Source organism: Rhinoderma darwinii, chromosome 13 (assembly GCF_050947455.1).
Source record: "Rhinoderma darwinii isolate aRhiDar2 chromosome 13, aRhiDar2.hap1, whole genome shotgun sequence".
Classification (NCBI taxonomy): domain Eukaryota; kingdom Metazoa; phylum Chordata; class Amphibia; order Anura; family Rhinodermatidae; genus Rhinoderma; species Rhinoderma darwinii.
The window spans coordinates 53,298,919-53,318,897 of NC_134699.1; the positions used below are offsets into that span (position 1 = coordinate 53,298,919).

At 40.7% G+C, this 19,979-nt stretch overlaps 1 protein-coding gene across 2 annotated transcripts in view; it reads left to right on the forward strand.

Annotated features, from left to right (window-relative positions):
- CA10 (carbonic anhydrase 10) overlaps positions 1-19,979 on the forward strand; it is a 179,601-nt gene that overhangs the window by 60,392 nt on the left and 99,230 nt on the right. The window lies entirely within an intron of this gene.

Here is a 19,979-nt window from a genome sequence, read left to right on the forward strand (position 1 = left end):
TCCAGCAGTCCCATAGACAATGAAAATAGCGGCAGTGCAAATGCGCAACCTGCAGCTCCATTCATTCGGAGGAACAAGACCCCTGTGCTCGTGATCGGTGGGGATCACAGCGGTCGGACCTCCACCGTTCAGCATGTTATCACCTATCCTGTGGTTAGGGGATAACTTTTAATCTTGAGACAACCCCTTTAAATAGTTGATGTGCAGCGCTATGGCAGGTGTATTAAAGGGTTTAGAGAAGTCAGCAGCACAACCAAAATTATTTCATAAACAGGAGAGGACAATTTCCCAATAGTGGGTGGTGCACGCAGGAAAAAAGTCTCAGGTCCAAAAGGGACAGCTTACATAGAAGAGAAAAGAACTACAGCACTCAAAGTTTCCAAAAACTGTGTCGGTTTATTCACCAATCATGTAACACTTCCAACGTTTCAACCCAGCATGGGTCTTTATCAAGCATATATAGGATCGAGTACCTGCCCCTGTTCACCCATTGCTGTTGTGTGAGGTTATGTTATGTCAGGAGGTTTTTGCAGGGCTCCAGCTGCTACAGCTTTCCACAGCCCACCGTTGCCACTAGCAAATGCTTGTGTACATGCTTCTAGGGGCAAAGAGCAGGCTGAGTGGAGAGCGTTCAGGCGACGTATACCACTGATTGCCTATACAGTTGCAGCCTTCCATTGAAGATATACATCGGTTGTCCTCCTGATGAAAACCTCCAAATACATTTCAGACCGAATTTGATTTGTGTAGAATTGATTTGCTCATCTCTGCCCCTAGTCCATTGCACAGTTCTTGGAATAGATATTTAATGTGCCAATTCTTTGTATTGGCATTGTATATATGTATACCTGTGAATTGGATAACCTGTAAGGTGTCTTTTTTACGAGCATAGTGAGCCCAATTCTTCCAGCCTCAAGTTAAAGGAGAGAATATCCTTTACATTTACAGTATTAATCTAGTTTTTTGCTTTTGAGCGCTCTCCACTTCTATTTTATCCTATTTTACATTATGGATCCAAAGCTGCACCATGTATTAAAGATAATGCCTTACAAGTGATTTATAGAAGGATAATAATATATTTTAATGACAAATATTTAGCTCTTTTTATGCAACCTAAAATTGTATATGCTTTTGCAGCTGTTGCTTGGCATTAAATACTGCTTCTTCGCATTCTGGTAACCGGTATACCCAATACTCCCCTCTCTTTGGTTTCCTCAACTGTAGTTAATTGAATATATACACAACCATACTATGCTAGTATCGCTGCAGCCTAGGTGCATAACATGTGGAAATGTTAACAGTTTTTGTGCGTATTCATTTCAGTAATTCAATTCAAAAAGTGAAACTCCTATATTATATAGATTCATTACACGCAGAGTGATCTATTTTCAGCATTTTTTTCTTTTAATGTTGATGATTATGGTAACAGTTAATGAAAACTCAAAATTTAGTCTTTCAGAAAGTTAGAATATTGGGTAAAAGTTGAAGATTGTAACCTCATGGTGTGACACTCTAATCAGCAAATGAACACAAAACATCTGCAAAGGTTTCCTAAGCCTTTACAGGGACGGGTCTGCTGCTCAGTGTCCAAATTCCTGTTTTCAGATGAAAGTAAATTTTGCATTTCATTTGGAAATCTCGGTCCCAGAGTCTGGAGGAAGAGTGGAGAGGCATCAATCCAAGTTGCTTGCAGTCCAGTGTGACGTTTCCACAGGCAGTGATGGTTTGGGGGCCATGTCATCTGCTGGTGTTGGTCCACTGTGTTATATCAAGTCCAGAGTCAGTGCAGCCGTCTAGCAGGAGATTTTCGAGCACTTCATGCTTCCCTCTGCTGACAAGCTTTATGGAGATGCGGATTTCGTTTTCCAGCAGGACTTGGCACCTGCCCACACTACCAAAAGTACCAACACCTGGTGTAATATCCACAGTATCACTGTGCTCGATTGGCCACCAAACTCGCTGAACCTAAACCCCATAGAGAATCTATTGTCAAGAGGAAGATGAGACACCAGACCCAACAATGCAGACGAGCTGAAGGCCGCTATCAAAGCAACCTGGGCTTCCATAACACCTCAGCAGTTCCACAGGCTGATCGCCCCCATGCCACGCCGCATTGATAACACCTCAGCAGTGCCACAGGCTGATCGCCTCCATGCCACGCCGCATTGATGCAGAAATTCATGCAAGGAGCCCCGACCAAGTATTGAGGGGAGATACTGTACATACTTTTCAGTAGGACGGCATTTCGGTATTAAAAATCATTTTTTAAATTGGGCTTATATAATAATCTAATTTTCTGAGACATTACATTTTGGGTTTTCATGAACTGTTACCATAATCATCAACATTAAAAGAAAAAAATGCTGGGAATAGATCACTCTGTGTGTAATGAATCTATATAATATAGGAGTTTCACTTTTTTAATTGAATCACTGAAATAAATTAACTTTTTGACGATATGCTAATTCATTGACAAGGACTAGTGTGTGTGCGTGTATGTGTGTATGTATATATATATATATATATATATATATATATAATCAATCAGTCAATGAATGAATACAATATTGCAGTATGCTAGAGCAGAGGAAATAAACTGAACATTTTAATGTATGGCAATACATTTGTAAACGGTGAACTGCACAATATCATGTAAATTAGACTTGTCATAGCAAAGAATGAACTTTGATGACTGTGTATGGAGTATTCACTGACAATTATGGTAATATCCTACCAAAATGATCACATAATTGGGAGCATATTTGACATTCAGATTACAATGCTTGATTTTCAATCATATAACAGTTAATTAAAGTTCATCCACTGTTTTTTGTAAGTACTCTCTACAGCTTGAACCATTGCCCTAAGTGTTAGCAGAGTGGCTAGGCTAAGAGACATTAATATTAAGTGTCTTCATAAACTCATGTTTCATGACTCTGGTGTAATCTAATGGCAGGCGTTCTTTTAATTAAATTCTAAGATAAAGTTAAGAAAGGCAATTTCATTAATTTTCAAGATCAATATTTATATGACCTCTAATAGCTGGATGATTGTTCATTCAGTTGGAAAGATTAGAGGAGTTAAAAGGAAAGAGGACATTTGTCATCCTTACCCTCTCCTTGTCCTGTTGGTCTTGGAGATAGGTAAATGGCCATAAAAGTTGAAGCCTTGAACTAACAGAGGATAAGGCTGCTCGATGTATGTGATGTGTTTTGATACATATACTTTGTTTCCAGTAATAATTTACATTTTCAGTTTAGTTTGGGTAATGAAGGCTACCAATGCATTCAGTATGACATCACATTGAGCCAAAAAGTGCAAAAAACAAGCAAGTCAATTGTGAGGATGAAAAAATTGTAGGAAAAGTGAGTTTTCATAGTAACTAGTTTGAATTACTCTTGAATCTGAAAGGGTTTGGAAACCCTTGTCCAAATGCCCTATTGGGCATGTAGACTTAATAGAGGGGGGTCTACTGATCAGGACCTTCCTCTATTTGCCAGGGTGGGGTATCACATCTCCCACTCTGAAGTGCACAGCACAATCACATATAACATTTGTTGGACATTTATTTGAATAGGCGCCATGTAATATCACATTTCTCCGTTAATATCAGCTCCGTGATATTAGTGATGCTCTTTAGAGTAGGTATCTTAAATGGATTATGTGGGGACCGGAAAGTATTAGCAGTGTAGTCACTCCAGTATGTGATACACTCGCTAATATACTTCCCCGTCCCCCGTCGTGCTGATTCTGAGATTTTCATAAATTTTTATAGCGCTGCCGGGGGACCGCAAGTCTAGTTGCACAGTCTTCCTTCATGATAGTACGACTCTTCATTATGTGACCGGCCCTGCTGTTACTCTATGTACAAGGAGCAGCAGTAGTATATCGATTACACAGAGTACAGCGGGGCCGGTCAAAGGAGGAAGTCATGTCGTCATGAAGGAAGTCTGTGCAACTAGACTTCCGGTCCCCCGGCAGTGCTATAAAAAATCTATGAAAATCTCATAATCAGCGCAATGGGGGACCGGAATATATATTAGCGAGTGTACTCCCATACTGCAGAGAGTACACTTTGAAGAATTAAAGGTGTTATGTGGGGACGGAAAATGATTAAATGGACAATCCAAGGGTAATACGGTGATGATAAATACTTCACCACTATGTCTTATTTTTACTGCTTATTCAAGTGTTTTACTCCATCCTTCAATTGATGGTTCTCTATGTCTCACGAAATCCCAATTGTTCAATAGTGTTTGGGTAAAGGGGAAAAAATTGTCAATTAGTCAATCTGTGTAAATAACAAAACGAATTGTCAAAATAGTTCCTATACATATCTACCATCATTCATCTTCTGTCCATTGCGTTTTTATATATATATATATATATATATATATATATATATATATATATATATATATATTAGAAATCGATGACTATTTAAGGATTTAAGGTAAGTATATATTAGACATTTTCTATTCTATAAGACACCTGCACAGTAATTTTACAAAAACACTGTTGTGGATCCATTCCGATTTACAACAGGATTGATATTGCTGGTTGGTCCAGGTTTTTAATAAAAAAATTCTACAAATAAAAATTTGATTTTATGGGTGGGTAGTAAAAGGACATATGTTGCCCCTATGGGCAAATTGAATATTGAGTATACTCTAAAGGTAATAAACTGCTTTTACAGTAGAGACATCAGACTAACTATGACAAGGGTTTTCCAATATATGTTACATGGATGTTCTTTAACAAGTGACTCCGAATCAATGTATTATATATGTACTATATATCATTGCACCAATTTAGGGTGACCTTGCTTATTGATTGTGTTTCTTATTTTCATTCCGCTCTCTCCTAGTATTTATCGGCTTCTCTCCTTTCAGCGGCCTCATAGCAATTGTTCATCTCACCATTTGCCAGGAAATATTAAACTTTAATACATGAGAGCAGTTTCCTCAATGGTCTTATACCCGCTCCTTTGTTAATATTGCATGTGGGATTTTAATTTAATCGTATTTTGCTGGGATTGTTTTAATTCAAAGCGAAGAGCGGTCTACTTTGCATTTTGCAGGTTGAAATCCAGACAATTTGTTTTTATACGCTCTTATCTTGTCACCTCACTATGACAGATTCCGTCATGTGTTTCACCTTGGTATCAATACCATACATCTCTTATTTCAGCCTATTAATCTTACGAAATGCTTCTGCTCTAAATGCCTAACCTTAAACTGTCAGATTGGATTTCTTGTATCTCTTCACTTAGAACCTGTATTTATCTGTTAACCCCATATGCTGCTGTTCGTTCGTTCCCCAGTTCAAGCTTGCCCTAAATAAGCAATAATCTCCACATACAAGCTTACTGTGCAGTGATCATTGCATTTTTCATTGTTCAGATGTAGCCAAGTTAATCTGGACAGATAACTTGCTGCAGCGTGATATCACACAACAGAAGCCATTGAAAAGTCATTAAAAAAGTCAAGATAAAGTTTCTTGACACTGTATTTAATGCGTTAAAAGTCAAGATAAAGATGGCTACATCTGTACAGGAGTTTTGTTTTTTTAATCCTGCGTTAACTGGAATTGACAGGTGGTGGATAAAACATTCTGCATTGTAAGAGTCAGTTCACACGTTGCGTAAATACTGTGTTTTTTCCGCAACGGAATTAGTTGCGGAGAATCCGCAGCAAATACAGTAGCAGCAAAGTGCATGAGATCAAACAAAATCTCATCCACACACTGCATAAATAATGAGCGGAAAAACTCAGAATTTGACCTGTGGTGCAGAATTTTATTCCGCAGCATGTCAATTGTATTTCCGTAAACGCTGCTTATTTGTTGCCGGGTTTCCCCATTGAATTCAACGAGGAGGTAAATCCTGCAACAAATAGCAGTTGCATTTTTTGCGGCGGGTTCACCGCGATTCCGCCGCAAAAATAGCAACTAAGAAAAAAATAAATTACACTTACCCAGAAGTCTGTGTTCCTCCCTCCATTGCGGCCTCTTGTAATGAAGTTTCTTCCCATGTGACCGCTGCAGCCAATCACAGGCTGTAGCAGCGGTCACATGGGATGAAACGTCATCCCAGGAGGCGGTCCTGCTAGCATAGATTTTTTTTGCTGTGCTGCAAAAATGCATGTGTTTTTAATGAGATTTGCTGTGGTCTTAGTTATCCTAAGCAGATTTTGCATTGCATAATACAGTAGCAGCAATGTGCAAATCTACAAAAGTATCAAACTTTTTTTACGTGCAATTTTCAGCAGCGGACATTCCGGCTGAAAAACTACACCTCAATTTGGTGTGGTTTATCGGCCAGAATTCCCTGCGGCGCCCAGGGTGGATACGCTGTGTGCTTTTACTCCGCGTATTCACCCTGTTTGAACATATCCTGACAGTTAGCATAGACACCAAGCCCAATCGTGGTAAAAACGCAAGCGATTTTGCAGTGCGTTTTCTTGCATTACACCCTTAGGCCAGGTTCCCACATAGTGTAAACGCTGCGGAATCTCCGCAACAGAATTTTGTGCTGAAACTTAGCAGCATTTACAGTAGCAGCAAAGCGGATGCGATTTAGAAAATCTCCTGCCCACGCTGCGGGACAGAGACACGCAGCAAAACATTCATAAATTGACCTGCGTTGCAGATTTTAAATCCTCAGCATGTCAATTTATGCTGCGTTTTCGTGGCTTTTCTGTTGCGGGTTTTTTTCCCATTGAATTCAATAGAGATGTAAAACCTGCAACAAATAGCCAAGTGTTGCGACTTTTGCGGCAGAATCGCAGTGATTTAAATTATTCTGCAGATTGTCCATTGAAGCTAGTAACTATCCTGTGGCTCCTGAACGTTCATACTACAAGGGTACAGAGGATGTCATGTTCTAACGTAAAGCCTATTGCACACGGCTCGAATCCTAAGAAGTAGGTCATCAAAAAATTATAAAAAGCAAAACGCCTTGTCCCAATATCGGACACTCAAAGGAAAGTGTATAAAAAAAAGTATTGTAAGGTTAGAGAATAAGTGCAAGCATAAAATATTTTACTAGTACTTTTTAATCTGAGACGTGATTTTATCTACTCAGTCTTTTTCTTTTGATCTTCTGAATGGTCTTCTGATCATCTAGCGGTTCTGTTTCTGAAACAAGTGCTGGACTATTCGAATTCTGGACTATCTGATACGGAATCAATAGAATGTTACTGGACTTATGATGAATATAATTTATAAATTGGAATAACCTATAAAATGTCTGTACTGATTGATAAGGAATTTTTTGTCCTAAACCTCCTGTTTTTCAAAAATGACCCTCTTTTTATTGGGAGATCTTGTCACCTAATCTTATTCCGTCACATCTGTCTTTGACAGAACAAGTCACATACATCATCTTGCTATCAATTTCTTGCATCTCAAGTTGCGGTCTATTAATCTTACAAAGTACACTTGTTCATCTTTTGTCTTTTCACTTTAATCCTGGCTTATGGTTTAGCTGTGAACGGTAACAGATCTTTATCACTCGCCCGTCAAACTAATACTATTTTTATCTGGCCCAGATTTCACGTCTTTGTCTTTTTGGACCTTTTATTCTATCTATGTCTCCTTCCATTATTCCACTTTATCATTTTAAAGGCTATGTACACCTTTGAAATGTTTTTTTTAAATAAAAATGTCTATCAGTGTGATTGGTGCAACTTTCAAAATACTTTTTATTAAAATTATTTTTACATTTTGAGATACAGCTGCTTTGTATCCTGTATACAGAGCAGCTGTATTATGCGCTAAGATCTGAACCTGTCAGGACCACGGGACTGGCGGGTTCAGTGACAGTGTGTTCTGCGTGTCTATGAAACGCAGGATCCATCTATTATCGATCACTGACACGCAGGACCCACTGACACTGAACCCGTCAGTCCTGCGAACCTGACAGATGCAGGTTTCAGCACTAGATACAGCTGCTCTGTATACTGGATACAAAGCAGCTGTATATCAAAAAGTAAAAATAATTTTTAATAAAAAGTTTTTGGAAAGTTGCACCAAACACACTGATAGACATTTTTATTAGAAAAAATTATTTCAAAGTTGTACATAGCTGTAAAGGATCTGCCAGACACAACTTCTGTGTCGACGCCCATAGGTAATCAGTCTGCACCTGCTTCTATGTCTGTGAGACTGACTCCATCTTCCGCCACTCCTAAGCCTGCCATCCTGAGTGGTGGAAGATGGAGTCAGTCTCACAGACATAGAAGCAGGTGCAGACTGATTACCTATGGGCGTCGACACAGAAGTTGTGTCTGCCAGATCCTTTACAATAGCCTTTAAACTCTGGATATCTGCCGAATACATGTATAATGCAATAATAACAATTATGATATACAGTATATAAAAATAGTTACAAGTGGAACTTATGGTTTAAAAAAAAAAAAATTCTACATACATGAACAGAGTAAGTTAAGCTAGCCATACATATGAGATAGCTTGTTTGGTCGACAATTGCTCCGGACTCTACATTTCAAGAACACTATATATTGTTTAATAAAATAAATTATCTACAAGCAGCCATTAAAGTTTGAGAGTAGCTGTAACGTTCTATGGAATTATTGAAATGAGGTCCAGAAAAATGTCACCCCCATGATTACATTTCTCAAGTTTCGAGAACCTTCATATATAGTTAGGGTCCTTTCACACTGGCCAATTTGGGCCATAAAAAAGAGTCCCAATCAACGAGACAGCTCATTGATCGGTGATTGTTTGCTCCTTTCACAAGGATCTATGATCAGTAATATATGAGGACGAGAGATCGTTACTAGGATCGCTCGTCCCCATGCATTTCCATCATCTTGGCAGCACATCTCCCTGTGTACACAAGGAGATGTGTTGCCGACAACAATAATATTTTATGCTGCATAAACGATACGATCAGCCGATGAACAAGCGTTTGCTCGTTCATCGGCTGATCGTCAACGTTATAAATGCTCGTTTGCCCGATCATTGGCCCATGTAAAAGGGACTTTGGACTTTGTGGTCCTTTAGCTAAGGTTGTGGACGTCATTGGGGGTACATTAAAATCATTTTTAAAAAGGAAAAAAGATTTTAAAACAATTTGTTGCAAAAAAAAAATTTCCACTCAATATCTACATTCCTCACAGCAGTCTATATCATCTTATGGAGCACTGGTCTTCAACTTTTGGCTTCCCAGCTGTAGTAAAACTACAACTCCCAGTATGTCCTCACAGCTTGCAGGCAGGAACAACTGGAGAGCCACAGTTTGCAGACCATTGTTATAGAGGATAGAGCCAAAAAGAGTTTTATAGGGATTGAAATTTCACACACTACCCATGAAAGAAATTACTATAAGAACTATGTCTATTTTTGTGTACCGGTATTTCCTTGTGTGTGGCCCACTCTATAGACACGTGAGCAACACTGTATCCAGACTGAAAGAAACAGCTCTCTCTTCCCCTCTCCCAGCTTGTTTCAAGCACCAGTCATCTGCTGAATTAAATTTTTATATATATTTAAATAAATTTATATACCTAAGACTTTGTGTCGGAGTTGGGGAAGCTCCCTCAATGGTACACTATTACATTAAACTCTTCTGTTTGATGTTAAGGGGTGGTTCATGAAGTCAAAAAGGCTATATACAGTGGCTAAAATATGATTTTTTTTAATTGGTCCAATATATCCTATTATTGAATATTATCAGTTCGCTGTTTATAGTCCTTGTTATTTCTCATGAAGATAACCCCTTTTTAGAAAAAAAAAGCTGTATCCGCATTTAATGCATGGATGTGCCGGTTCTGCAAGAGCAGGAGCTGCATTTTACAAAGCAGATCCCCATTCTGGCACATAGAGGGGTCCAAAGCAGGGACCCCTTCTATGATATCCATATACCCTAGTAGGACATATGGACAGGGCTTTTCATCCTGAGACTACCCCTTTAAAATAGTTTATGGGATATTTATCAAATTCAAGTGAATTTTCTAACATTTTTCACTCTTTTTTCCATTTTGGATCATCAAGTATTAGCACTCTTCGAGTAATAATTTTGTTTTACAGGTTACTAGTGTTTTATTCGAAAAACAAATCAAATGCAATGTAAAAAGATCTGCCTATTTAAAAAGGTGTGAAATTTCCATTAGGCAAAAAAATTATGTTTCCTCAAAATCGTATAAACAATCAATTGAGCCTTCCTAACCCCAACTAATCCACTCAATTACTTTCATGTCATTTTCCTTTATGTTATGTTTGTCACCTGATACTGTGTGATATCATGTATTCTGCATTATGACTTAACCAAAAATGTATTATCTGTGGTAAAACTGCTCCATCGTATTATATTAGTTCTCAGAGTGCATTCGAATTCAGGTCCAGGCTATTTTGAGCCTTTAGGACGAGGAACCATTTAGATATTTTTAGCACATGTTATTTAAACGGCTATAACTTTTTTTATTTGTTGGGCTCGCGACGTGGTTTTTTAAATGCTTTTTTTGTAGACAATGTTTCCTTTTTCATAATTTTAATACTCATCCTTTTTGCTATTTTAGAATATTTAGGATTATAGTTTGAAAATAATAAACTGAAGAAGCTTTCATTCGTGAGGGTTGCAGCAGATGAACCCCGACGATCAGAAAGTGATGGCATATCCTGGCCATATGCCAATGCCTTCTATGGTGGGGAAGCTCCTTTAAGTTTATTTATAAAATATTTAGATCTTTGTATGTATGACTGTGCCTGGTACTGAACCTAATTCAAATTTAGTGGGGTCTCAGGAGGGCAGACCCGCACCAATCACACAATAAGAATAGATTAAAGCTTGTATTGCACTCCAGAGCTGCATTCATAATTCTGCTAGTCATTTGCAGATAGTCCCAAAGCTTACTTGAGCTCCTATAATGCAGCAAAACATGACTTCCGGTTCCGGCGCTGCCATGCAAGGAGAGTGAAAAAGAGCTCTCCAGCCCTACAACACCCAAATCGACTGACATAGCCAGCACAATTACGGTATTGACCGGGGAAAGACACACATCTCACCGGCAGACTACGTCGAGCGTGGAGGAAGAGTCCCGACATCATCGCGGCAGCCATAGCAACTCCCGAGGTACCTTCGTTGTGGGACGGCCCACAGACGCCATTAAAAGTGCAAAAAAAAAAACCCCCATACACCAAACAGTGCCGACTGAGGAGAGGTGGAGGAAAGGCATGGAAATCAGAGGGGCACGGCACGGGGAGCAGCGGAGTGGTCGGGACACCATGAAGTACGCGATTTGGCGCCAAAATAAACCGAGGCAGCACAGAGGAGAGAGGCCACGCCATCTTGCAGGTTTGTGCGGAAGGAGCCACTCGCGCACAGATAGGACGACAAGAAACACACTGATATACCCTGAATAGAAGCAGAATCTGACACAGAGACATTTATTGTGAAGCACTCATTGCGATGCCACCGGTCACCAGGAAAGATAAACAGACAGTGAGTCGCCCATCGTCAGAACAGGAGGATGAAATGTCGGACGGGGAAGGGGGAGGGGAGCCCTCGACCTCGATGAAGATTGACTACAAAAGACTGGCCATGGAAGTGGCTAAACGCATTACGCCTGATATACAGGACACCCTAGCCAGTACTATATCAGCCTCTCTGAAGGAGATGCAGGCGGACCTTGTGCAACATGGTACACGACTAGACGAGGTGGAACAGCGAATCTCGATGCTGGAGGATGAGGCAGCAGAGACTCATGGCACACTGCAGGAGCTGGTAGCAGAGAAGGAAAAGATGCTGGCCAAAATAGATGATCTGGAGAACAGATCAAGACGAAATAACGTCCGGGTAATGGGAATACCAGAAACAGTGCCGGCAACGCATTTAAAAAGCATCTGTGAATATGACCTCCCGAAGATGCTGAACATGGAAGGTCCGTGCAAGGTGGAAAGAGCGCACAGGGTGGGCCCAGACAGACAAAAGCTGACACAGCCACAAGGCCAGATACAGAGGGCAAGACAAGTCATAGTTCGCTACCTGGATTACTCTGACAAGGAAGCGCTGCTACGTCAATACAAGACCAGAAGAGGGCCGGTAAAATTAAATGGGGTCACAGTTATGTTATTTGGAGACTACTCAGCGGAAGTTTCGAAGAAAAGAAAATTGTTTAGCAGAATCTGCACAGCGTTTCATCATCGAGGCATGAAGTTTCAACTTCAGTATCCGGCGATTTTAAAAGTAACAACGCCAAGTGGCACATTGCAAGTTTACACGGATCATCGGGAAGTGGAAGCAGTATACAAGGACATACTCAAAGGTCCAGGATCTACTGCGGCAGAAAACAACCCCGCAAGAAGTGGAACGCAACAGGATACATCGCACCAGAAAGGACAATCGCCAAAAGAAAAAAGGCTGACGCAGACGCCGAGGCACTGATAACCTGGGCACATAGCCAGATGATGGTGGACTGTCCGATTTATGGGAGTAGTGAGTAATGCAGATGTTTAGCTCCAGATATATTATGTTGGCGGGAACTCTCTCTGGGATAATCAAAGAAGGGAAGTATCAAAAAAGGATGTCAAGGTGGGATGTATAGATATATATCTGTGAACCCGGGAGATATGTTATGATACAAATGTTAATCTAATATGTGATAAAGAAAGATAGGCTGCTTAAGACAGATTTAAGAGTAGGTGAAAGAAGAACACATGGCAGAAAAAAGTGAAGTCAAAAGAAATAAAAGAAGGGGGAAGGGAGGTTGTCAGAAGACAACAAAAAGAGTTAAATTGTTGGTTTATAATTGGAGATTAAGGCGGAATGGTAGCCATATTGAAGGGAATATTGAAAATTGGTTCCTCCTAGGGGATGACGATACATCACATGTAAACACAGGCACATATCATAAGAATCCTATATGAAAGTAGTAACATGGAATGTTAAGGGGCTCTTGACCCCACACAAAAGATCGATGGTTCTGAGGCATCTCGGTAAAATGAAGGTAGATTTGGCCTTACTCCAGGAAACACACCTGGAAGAAAAAGATTTCTTCAGGATGCGAAATTTTTGGGTGGGACAGGTATACGGCTCTCCGGCAGTTAAAAAAAAAAAACGGGGTCCTGATTTTAATAAATAAAAATCTTGCCACAACGATGTGCTCAAAGGAGGTAGATTCGGAGGGACGCATGATAAGATTATTATTGGACACGCAATTGGGAGAGATCAGTGTCTATAATGTATATGCACCTAACACAAATAACCGCACCTACTTCCAGACCCTGCAAACGACATTACTAGCGGACACGTGTGCAATGAAGTTAGTGGGAGGGGACTTCAACTCAGTGCAATGTGTGGCTGAAGATATGAAGAGAAGTACTCAGGCATCGGCACTAGGCACAGATGGTATTTTAGCGGAATTTGCGCAAACTACACAAGTAACGGATGGGTGGAGATATAGTCATCCAGATGATAGGGAATACACTTATTACTCACCATACCATAAATCCTGGTCTAGAATAGATTACATATATCTGAGTCAACAATTACTACAGTATTTGGATCAAATAGACATCACTGACATGATCATATCGGATCACGCGCCAGTGAGGCTGGTACTGATAGATAAACACCCCAGGGGGGATTTCACGCAGTGGAGATTCCCAACTCATCTGGCGGAAGAGGAAGATTTCCAACAGAAGTTAAAAGGATGGTGGCTGGAGTATTCGATAGATAATGTAGAGCATGTCACTGAGCAGACACTTTATTGGGAAACGGCGAAAGCGGTATTAAGAGGGAGGCTCATATCGTATCCAGCGTTTAGGAAAAAACAAGCACAGCAAAAATTTAGAGAATGCAGTGACGAACTTAGAGCGGCATACTCTACCTTTCTAGCTGACCCTATAACAGGAAAAAAACTAAAATGGATAGAGGCCAGAAGACATTTTGAGACATGGTTGGAAAACAAAGAAAGGTTCGGGAGATCACTCTATGAAGCCAAGCTTTTTAGGTTCGGTAACAAAGCCGGAAAGATGCTAGCAGGGTTATCTAGAGGGTTCCGACCGCAGACGCACATCACTAAAATGAAGGATCATGAGGACCAAATTCATTCAGACCCTAAGAAAATAAATGCTGTACTGGAGGAATTCTACCAGCAGCTGTATACTTCCACAGCGGGACAAGGTAGCCAGTTTTTAGCCAATCTCCCCATGCCCACACTCAATCAGGAGCAATTAAGGGAATTGAATGCACCAATAACGCAGGAAGAACTACAGCAGACGATTAAGACATTGGCAAATGGAAAGGCGCCGGGACCTGATGGTTACCCGGCGGAATTCTACAAAATATTACAAGATCAAATAACTCCGCCGTTACTAACATACTTCAATTCATTGTTAATGGGAGAAGGCATTCCTATAGAAGCAAACATGGCTTATATAAAAGTGTTGCCCAAAGAGGGAAAAGATTTGTTACTGCCGGGCTCCTATAGACCAATATCTTTAATTAATCAGGATCTTAAGCTAATCTCGAAAATCATGGCGACCAGACTGGCTCAGATAATGCCACTATTGGTGGGTCCTTCACAAGTGGGATTTATAAAAGGCAGATCGGCAGTGACAAACATAAGAAAGGTATTGGGAGTCATGGACGGGATAAGGGCCGAGGTAAAGTCACACAACCAGTCAACGATAGTGTTACTGGATGCTGAAAAAGCATTTGATAATGTTGAGTGGAGGTGTTTAGACATGGTCATGGATAAATTCAATATACAAGGAGCATTCAGAGTATATCTGAAAGCGCTATACAATAATCCAACGGCAGCAGTTTGCACTCCGGGCGTTAGATCGAAAATGTTTAAGTTGTCAAAGGGCACATGACAGGGGTGTCCCTTGTCGCCACTTTTATTTGACCTTGCTTTGGAGCCTCTGATACAGGTCCTGGAGCGAGGGCAGATATATTCAGGGATCCAGGTAGGCGAAGTGGAAGTCAAAACAGCGGTTTTTGCAGATGACATTCTGTTATTTCTTTCCCATCCATCCAGACACCTGCCTAGAGTATTTGAAGTGATTCAGGAATATGGAAAACAAGCGGGACTGAAAATTAACACAAGCAAGTGTGAACTTTTAGGTTTAACGCATCATAATCACACAGCAGACGAGAACCTCCAACGACTGGGAATTAAAATAGCAAAATCACAAATAAAATATCTGGGAATACATATAGGGCGGAGCACAGGAACACTATACCAACTGAATTACGAACCCATTTTCAGCAAAATAAAAGTAGAATTACAAAGATGGATGGCTTTACCATTGTCCATGTTTGGGAGATGCCATTTGGTCAAAATGATTTCCTTCGCAAGATTACTATATCCGCTGCAAACACTGCCTCTGTTGCTAAAGCATAGAGATGTAAAAGCCTTTAACTCGGCTATAACGAGATTCATATGGATGAATAAGCGCCCTAGAGTGTCATTCCTAAAATTACAGGGATATCATTGGCAAGGGGGAGTGAACATACCACACTTGAGAGGGTATAATATAGCTAGCCTTTTCCGCCATGTCCTGGACTGGATACATAAAACTAGTCACTACTCGAATAGAGACTTGGAGTCGGCTCTGGCGGGAGAATATGATCTCCGGGCTTTGCTACACACTAAGCTAGGACACCTACCTCAAAAGGTCAAGTCCTCAGTCATATTACGTGACACAATAATGTGTTGGAAGGAGGTGAGGAAAAAGCAGGGCCTTTCCTTCCAATTGTCTAAGTATTTGCCCCTTTGGACTGATGCCCGGTTTCCGGCGGGGAAGTCTAGTAGTCTATTTAAGGCATGGAAAAACAAAGGGATAGACACAGTAGAACATGTATTGCATGTGACGGAACCGAGGTTAAAGACGCTACCAGAACTGGGGAGTGAATATGGGATTCAGCAAACTCATTTTCTGCAATATCTGCAAATTAGAGCTTTTTGTACGAAGCTGGTGGGGAATTTAGAAAAAGAAATAATAGACAACCCCTTTGATGCACTAGTGGGAGAAGATTCCCATAGGAAGTCCCTGTCGGAATTATATCGGGCAATGAAAGGTATTTATGTACGACTAGAAAATAAAAATCAATTCCCATATTGGAGACGTATTTTCAAAACCCCAGATATAAATGAACAGCTACTGGAGGGATGGCAAACAGTAAGAAAGCATGTGATTAATGAAGTATGGAGGGAGACACAATTTAGACTGATGCATGCAGCCATTTATGCTTTTAATATACCACCCACAGCTGGAAATCCAAATAGGATGCATTCCTGCCCAAAGTGTGCTCAACCGCACACAGACTTATATCATGGTATCTGGTTGTGTTCGGCTACTCAGGGATATTGGACGGAAGTATTGGCATACATCAGGAAGCTATGGGGTAAAACTATTCCATTGAACCCGACGCTGTTATTATTTCACTCAATAACGTTATTAGACACTGAAGAAGAGGGAATATTGCAACGCATACCACCGTTAGCACACATAATAATACTTGTAGCCAAAAGGTGCATTCTGAAAAATTGGCTGGAAACTAACACCCCGAATTTGGAACAATTAGTTCAGCAACTATATAGATATTTACATTCGGACAGAATGGAGGCATTGAGGCACAAGGAACGGGGGACGGCGAAATTTTTTAAAAAATGGAAGCCATTCTTAGAACAAATGCCAGACTCCGATATAGCAAAAACGATGGAAGGTTTCAGACAAACTAAATGGTATCTCATCGAAGATATCAAAGGGGCATTAGGGAGACTAAAAACTGCAGAATCAAACGGTCAGATAGGAACACATTGAAAGCAAGACATAAATGGAAACAGGAGAAGAGACAAATGAGAAATTATTAGTTAGGCTACCATAGTTACCGTGTTAAATGTTTTTGGTTTTTTAAGTATAATCTGTCATCAAAGCTGCAATAGCTCTATAATTTAGAAAAGTTTGGACTTATCAACGAAAGAAAGAATATGTATCATAGCTGTACCACTTTCAGGGTATGAATAATGCTATGTATTGTCCATTTCTGCTATGTATTATATGTATGTTAAAGTTATATGGAAATCTCAATAAAAAAGTTTTAAAAAAAATGCAGCAAAACATTTAGGCTCGGTTCACATGTTTCAATCCCACATTAATGGCCTATCCTTAAAAACCTAAAAAAAATCCCTTTAAATGTTATAACTATATCGGTAGTCACCTTTATGTAAAACATATTAAAACAGTGATATAGCATTAATAAACTAATGATCAACACATGCACCTGATTTATTTTACCTCAATTATGAATATTCCTAATGGGGTTATGTGGGGACCGAAAAGTATTAGCAATGTAGTCACTTCAGTATGTGAGTAGACTTATAGCACTGCCGGGGGACCGGAAGTCTAGTTGCACAGCCTTCTTGCATGACAATTAGACTCTTCATCATGTGACTGGCCCCACTGTACTCCATGTACAAGCAGGAGCAGTAGTACAGCGATTACATAGAGTACAGTGGGGCCGGTCACATGACGAAGAGTCGTATCGTCATCAAGGAAGACTGTGCAACTAGACTTCCGATCCCCTGGCAGCGCTATAAAAATTTATGAAATTCTCAGAATCAGCGTGACGGGGACCGGAATGTATATTAGCGAGTGTACTCACATACTGCAGGGACTACACTGCTAATAATTTTTGGTCCCCACATTACCACGTTAAATCCAATAAACAGTTACAGGAGCAATAAGCTTCTGTAGTTTACGTTTGCCTTTAGGTAAGACATGATCAGCCTGTAAATGAGAAAATGAAGTTGATAAGCTGTAACATTGTTTAACTGATCAATTTCTTGAAATAATATCCTTTTATCCCATACTCCACAAAAGATTATAAAAAGTACATCAAATGAGAGTAATTACATGCAATCATCCTCTTGGAGATGTAATAATGGAATTTAAGAGCGTAATTGCTCCTCTTGTACACAATTATATTTTATATGGCACATATAGTTTTACCTCCCTATATATGGTGAATAACTTCGTATGCGCGCAGGTATATACAGATCGCACCGGTCTGGAATCAAAACGACCCATTAACATCCGCTGACTCAACGGTAATGGTCACTTAAAAATACAAGATGTTATCTGAGACCCATCATTGCTTTAAAAGCCTAACATTAGAAACAAAGGACATTGCTAGCAAGGAGATATTATCTATAAGCAAATGACATGCTGGTGTAGTCATAAACTGACTTCCCTTAACGCCTCCATATCGGAGAGTGGTCTTAGAACTTTCCTTTTGGTGAGCATGTGTGCTGCCGTATACAAATTGAGATTGAGATTGATATCGAGTAATTATATTATGTATGGCCTGAAATGCCCGGTGGCGTAGCTAGAACCGGAGGTGGCCCCAGTGCTAGCGACAGCCACATTCACTTGTATCAGGACACAGATACAAATGAATACTATAGGCTGCAGGCCACGTTAACCTTGCAGCCTATAAGGCGCTAGGAAGAAACCCTGCGCAGGCCAGCGTGATGACGTACTGCATCACGCCGGTCTGCGCATGTGTCCGGCCCGGAGGATGCACATGCGTCCGGCCAGAGCAGGAACGGGGCAGGGTAAGTACAATATTTTTTTGGGGGGGGGATAGCGCTGTGTGGCCCTATATACAAGGGGGGCGCTGTGTGGCCCTATATTCAAGGGGGGCTGTGTGGCACTATGTACAAGGGGGGCTGTGTGCCACTATATTCAAGAGGGGCTGTGTGGCACTATATTCAAGAGGGGGCTGTTTGGCACTATATTCAAGGAGGGCTGTGGGGCACTATTTACAAGAGGGGGAGGGCTGTGTGGCGCTATCTACCGGGGGCTGTGTGGCGCTATCTACCGGGGGCTGTGTGTGGTGCTATCCACAGGGGAGGCTGTGTGTGGCAATCTCTTAAGGGGGGGCTGTGTGGTGCTATCTATAGGGGGCTGTGTGGGACGCTCTCGACAGGGGGCTGTGTGTGGCACTATGTACAGGGGGACACTGTGTATGTGGTGCATTACTTTACAGTGTTTGACACAATTATATTCAGGGGTACAGTGCATGGTATTATTATATTTAGGGGCATAGTGTGTGGCACCATGATAATTTTATCTTCGTTTATAGTTGTGAAAATATTGGAAAAGTGAGGAGCTGAAGACATCTGAGTGGAAAATTCTGCAGAAATGGGTTATGGCCGGGAAAAGTCGTCATGAAATCTGGACCGAATGGAGAAGAAAAGAGGAAAAAACTACTAGAATCTGAGAAGACATCCCCTGTGAGTCACTATATTTATTGAGAATCTGTCACCTCTCCTGACATGTTTATTATAGGAAATCCTTGTATTTCACAAAAAGTCTTTGTGCAGTCCAGGACTGATAGACAATTCCCCTTGTCAGGACGATGTTTTCCTGCACAGTGTGATACGGTCAGCCATGGTTGGAGACTGTCAGTATGTAGGGACACAGCCCTTTGACAAGGAGAATCATAACACCCATTTATTAATTCTTGCACAAAAAGGTAGTATTAACAATAGTATGGCGCGGCAGGGCGGTGGTGGAGAAGTGTGGCCCAAGTTTGGGTAACAGCCCAGGGCCTATGGTCTACTTAATCCGCCACTGTGTGTATGTCCCTATTATTTTAGCACATATAGACACTGGGATTTTTGCCCCTTCTTCCAGGCAAAGCTGATCCAAAATCTTCACGTTAGATGGGTTGGGTTGTTGTACAGCGTCTTCACGTCACGACACACATTCTCAGTTGGATTGAGGTCTGGGCTTTGACTCGGTCATTCCAAGACACTGTAATGTTTTCCCTTATTTAGCAGTGTGTTTGGGGTTATTGTCCATCTGAAAAGTGAACATCTGTCCCAGTGTCACATCTCTAGAAGAATGAAACAGGTTTTTCTAAAAAATTGCCCTGTATTTACTGCCATCCATCTTTCCTCCAATCTTGACCAGTTTTCCAGTCCCTGCTGTTGCAAAGCATC